At 35.9% G+C, this 5302-nt stretch overlaps 1 long non-coding RNA gene across 2 annotated transcripts; it reads left to right on the top strand.

The window, feature by feature from the left end:
- The first annotated feature begins 408 nt into the window (after positions 1-408).
- Positions 409-2535, top strand: LOC120437594. 2 transcript variants are annotated; one of them, XR_005611272.1, is made up of 6 exons: positions 409-514; positions 673-760; positions 1571-1777; positions 2043-2214; positions 2336-2415; positions 2519-2535. It is a non-coding gene; the product is annotated as an uncharacterized LOC120437594 (long non-coding RNA). The 2 variants fall into 2 exon arrangements; XR_005611273.1 differs by lacking the exons at positions 409-514; positions 673-760 and adding an exon at positions 1054-1110.
- Positions 2536-5302: the final 2767 nt, after the last annotated feature.

The following is a 5302-nucleotide window of genomic DNA, read 5'->3' as shown; positions in this document are numbered from 1 at the left end:
TTGATGGTGACACAGTTGACTGCGGTCTTACTGAGACTATGGTTGCATACCTTTTCCAAGGATCCTTCAAAAAGCAGGTTAAATTCAACCAATTTGTGTCAAGGATGAAGGAATCTTCAGTGACGCTGACTCTACAGACTGTCTCTCCAGAAGACTGGCAACCATCTACTTAAATCAACTTCAATAAGGTATGTTCTTATTTATAATGAAGTTAGTATGTCTGAAGCATACATGTTGGCCGTTATGCACTTTTAGGATTTAGTTAATATGATCATTGTTTCTACCATATGTATTGTTACTGTAGTGTTTTATACTTCAATTCATGCAATAAATCAAACACTTAACTGTTTTCACAACAATGAAAATACTTTGAGACTGCCAGCCTCTTTTGAAATTCCAAGATTTCCCAAAATCTGCAACTAAAACTGGACAACAAAGAACCGTGCCATAAAAATCCAAGGGACAGACACACAATAATCAGAGTTCTATATGAAGCTGTGGCACAGTATACTATGTAAGTTAATCAGGGTAATGTTAGCTTGTTGCTTTAGAAAAAGCTGAATCTGTCATATTGAAAATAAACGCTACATTACTAAGAAACAATAACTGACACTTGATAAAGTTTGTTTGTCAGCAGTTGCTCTAACACTTATGTTTCTTCTGATATTACAGGTATCCCACAAATTCTGAATATGTGCAAGCTGTGAAGACGCTGGTAATGAAGTATCCTTTCCTCAAGGATCGTGAGGGAAATGGTTATGTAAGTTAAATTTAAAATTTGCACAAGGTTCCTTCAAGATTACAAAGTAAAAGTGAAGCTTTTTCGATCTTGTTTTGTTAGTAAGACAATCTGTAGCCTCTCAGTAGGTTTGTATGAAGTATGTTTACTGATTCTTTGTTGGGTGTACTTTGTGTAGATTGTTTTACAGTAACTTATGTTTCTGTTCAACAAGCACACATGGCATATGTCTTTGAGACGTAAATTCAAATCAGAGCGGGCACCACTAGTCGACAGTGAGGCAGTGAGGCGTTGTAAGGAGAAGTTTGGTTCTCACGAGGAGAGGGCAGCCTAATAAATGTCAACGAACAAGTCAGAGAAATGTTTGTCAGGTTGGTGTGAGGGACATCTTGAGCTATAAAATGTTCTTGCATCTGTTATTACATCTAAAACTAAGGATTAGGGATGCAACTGTACCCCTTTTTTCAAACTGAAACAATACCAATACTTGGATTAGAGCACTTGCTAATACAAAGTACCAGTGCTAATACTTCTACCTCACAAAAATTATTAATTGGAAGGCGCTAAAGAGGGTGAACTAGATTAAAAAAAAAAAAAAAAAATTTTAAATATGACTCCAAAACTAAAATTTCAAGTTAACAATTAAGATTTTATGTGAAATTATTTCAGAGTTTCCATATTTTAAATATTGGTTCATGGTATCGGTTAACTTTAACCGATACAAGTTCTTTAATGATGCACAGATCGTGTCAGCTCTAATTGTATATTTAGTCTTATGTTGGGTTTCTAATCTGTTTTGACTTTCTCTTCTCACTCTTGCTTTCTTTCAAGGGACCATGCGTCCAAGGAGAGGATTTATTATCCATAGACGCCCACTTAAAGGTCTTACAGTGCCAATATCAGAAGATGCAACCAGATACCATGGTGGTTCATAACCGTATGCAGCAAACGTTTGCTTGGCGGCAAAAAGAAATTGCAGATGGTATGCCTGTGGAGGATGTGTTGAAGAAGTACCCCTTCTTAGGGATGCCTACTGGTGTAAGTCAGAAAGCTGAATTGAACTTTGAAATAGCTGTCACATTTAACATGTTTATAGTAGTAAATTTTATTTGCCCTTGACCTTGCTTTCTTCATCTGTCCCTCTTTCCTTTTTTTTTAGTATGTTCATGTAACTTCTTACAGTATTGTTGTTAAATTCTATAAAAAATAATTATGCAGCACCATACATAATTAATATCAACTTTAGATTATTTCATTTTCATACACTGTTATTTTGTACTGAAAATGAATTTTTTACTTGTAGCTGTGCAACGAACTCGGGTGGATCCAACCAACAACGGGTAATGTAAGCCAGCGATTTCGTGAAGGGCTCTCATGTGTTGCAGCAAAGGTGATTGACCTTACATGAGGGAAAACCCCACTTTACCAGCTCTACCTTGATGCAAGAGAGGAGGCTCTCACTGATGACCTACCAGGTATTTGCTTTTTTTTAACTTCAAGGCTTCCATTTTATATAATTTTTAGAGGTAACTGGAAATGCCAGGTAAAATGCATGGGTGATATTGTGGGGTTTTTTTGTTTTGTTTTTTTTGGCAGATCTTGACACAAGGGCTGCACTTTTATTCCTGCCATACGTCTTCAAGGAGAAACTGGATCTCTTTGTCATACTTGGAGAGGTGTGTGTATTAAAATATTTAGTCTATATAAAAGGAAAACAAATGTATCTTTTGTTAAGAGACTAAGATATTGCTTTCCTCTACCTTCTCTTTTGACTTCAAGGTTCATCCTAAAACCCCTATCCAACTGTTCAGCTACTTCATGAAGACTGGAAACCAGTGTTCTCCAGAAGCGCTCAAACATTGTGAAGTTGGATGGCAGTGAAGTGTGCAGAACCTCGTGTATTTTTGAAGGAATCATCTCTTCTTTCTGCTTGTATTTTGTCTTCAACCTTGCTTACCCAAAACATCTGAAGAACACCCTGATTTTTCTCCAAAAGTACATTGTGAAAATAGATGAGGGTGAGGACCGGCCTCTGCCAATCACAGTCACCAGACAAATAAACCTTCTGTATTGACCACCATGCCTCAGCCATATCAGTGTGCTCCAAATGTGGCAGAAGAACCTTTAGTTTGATAAAGCTTATTCAGCACATAGGACTTATTCATTCCCATGATGTCAATTTTGACATAACTTGTGGACTCAGTGACTGCTGTTCTTCTGTTACACCAAAGTGTCATTATTTAATCCACTATGCAAGACTGATTGAAATGTTCGGCCCTCTACGTTTGTTATGGTGTATGAGATTTGAAAGTAAGCACCAGTATTTCAAAACGTCCCGCAATTGTAGAAATTTTATGAACATTGCTACAACTTTGAGCAACAGACATCAGTTCAGACAGTGCTGGGAGTTTTCTAACAAAAGTGTGACTACACCATTTTTGTCATTACCACTGGAACTGCAACAAGCACTGACAGTCTATTGTGGCTTTTCTGAAGTTGATAGTGCTAAGACCTAAGAAAGCTTTCCAGCGTGTGTCAGAAGTAATTGTGAACAGTGTCAAATACTGTGTAAGAGATGTGTTTGTCATTGATGTACTGCATTCAGAGAAGATTCCTCTGTTCTGGCAAATTAAGTACATATTTAATATTGACACAATGTGGGTCTTTTGTGGAAAAATTCTCATTCCTCTGTTATATGACAACCATTTTCATTCATACAGTGTTAGAGTTGATAGTGAATGGACGTTGCTAAAACCTGGACAGGAAATTGATGTTGCAGCTTATGACATACTCTGTTGATAACAGTCTGTATTTAAGAAGGTAATAAATGTGACAAGTATTTTTGACTTTGTATCTTCAATTTTTCAAATCTTGAGAGGAAAAATATAGGAAATCTGTGTGTAGATACTGAACCTTTAGAAAGACATTTTTGTACTCCTTTTAAGGGTTCTTCTTTGTATTTTATACTAAGGGTACAACTTTGTCCTTTAAAGTACAGGTTTGACGTGTAAAAGGTACAAATTACAAGGGTACAAATCAGTACCCACAGTTTAGGGTACAGAACGGTACCTTAGAGGGTACCACCCCAGTGACAAGCCATTGTACCCCTATAGGTACATTTCTGTACTTTAATTTCTGAGTGTGTATGAACCTAGAGATTATTTTGTCCCATTCCTGAAATTGTTTATCAGTTATTTCAACTGGGAGTGTTTGGAACAGATAAAGCATCCTGGGCAAGATATTCATTTTAACTGTATCAATACGTGATTCAAAATTTAAAAATGGTAATAAGTTCCATCTTTTAATATCCTCATTTATTTTATAACACAAAGGATTAAAATTTGCATTATATAACTTAGAGAGATCTTTAGTAATATTTACTCCAAGATACTTCATCCACTCCGACTCCCAGTTCAAATTGACCTTAGACTTAATTTCCTGATTTGGCTTATAATTAAAAGTTAATATCTGAGTCTTCGGCATATTTAATTTATAACCTGATAGTGAGCTAAAGGTCTCCAGAAGTGATAGCAGCTTGGGGAAAGTAATGTTCGGATTTGTCAAGTAAATCAAAATATCATCAGCAAACAAGGATATCTTATGCTCTCGACCCATGATCTTGACACCAATAATATTATTACTTTGTATAACACTTTGACTCAGGGCCTCTATAAAAAGAGCAAAGAGTGAGGGACTTAAGGGACAACCCTGATGTGTCCCTCTCTGTAAATTAAAAACATTAGAAAGTGCCGCGTTAACTTTAATTCTTGCCCTTGGTGATTTATATAGTGCTTGAATAATCCTGATAAATGATTGATGAAATCCAAACTTGCCCATGACTTTATATAAAAATTCCCAATTAACCCGATCGAAAGCCTTTTCAGCATCTAAGCTCATACGAACCATCGGAATTTTATTTTTTCCAACATGATCAATAACATGTAATGTTCGGCGAACATTATCTTGCGTTTGTCTCTGCTTAATAAAACCAGTCTGATCCAAGCTAATTATCTGAGCAAAAATATTTTCAATTCTTTTCATCTTCGGGATTTTCATGAAATTAGTTTAAAGGAAGTACCAAACTGTTCATGAAGTTAAGTGTTCTCACTCACTGAGTCATGATATCCTAATCAGTGAGTGTTTGATTTTTGAGCTGTTTTGAATAATTACATATAACGAGCCAACTGACAACAGAAACACTTTATGTGATGATGAACATATAAAATACTATGAATTATAGCTCAGCAGTACTCTATGTGATACTCATTGAGTTACAACAGACAAAAGGTGTGCAGTATCATAAAACCAAATACATACATGTAGCTGCAGAGTCAGATGTTTCCTTTCTTAGATCAATGAAGCTTTATTTATTAGTCTCCAATCCCTCCTCTTCTGTTTATCCTTGTTGTCATTGCATACTTTGTCAATTACCTAATACTTAAGATTTGCATATACTGACACTCAATGTTTTTAATCATTATTCAGCTGTTTAATGTGGCTACAAAGGCTTTTGGACCTGTTTAACCAGCTGATCTTGATGCTGTGTGATGTAGAATCAGTCCA

Source organism: Oreochromis aureus, linkage group 3 (assembly GCF_013358895.1).
Source record: "Oreochromis aureus strain Israel breed Guangdong linkage group 3, ZZ_aureus, whole genome shotgun sequence".
NCBI classification, from domain to species: domain Eukaryota; kingdom Metazoa; phylum Chordata; class Actinopteri; order Cichliformes; family Cichlidae; genus Oreochromis; species Oreochromis aureus.
Note: the sequence above shows the minus strand (reverse complement) of the source record. Positions and strands in the feature narration are given on the sequence as shown.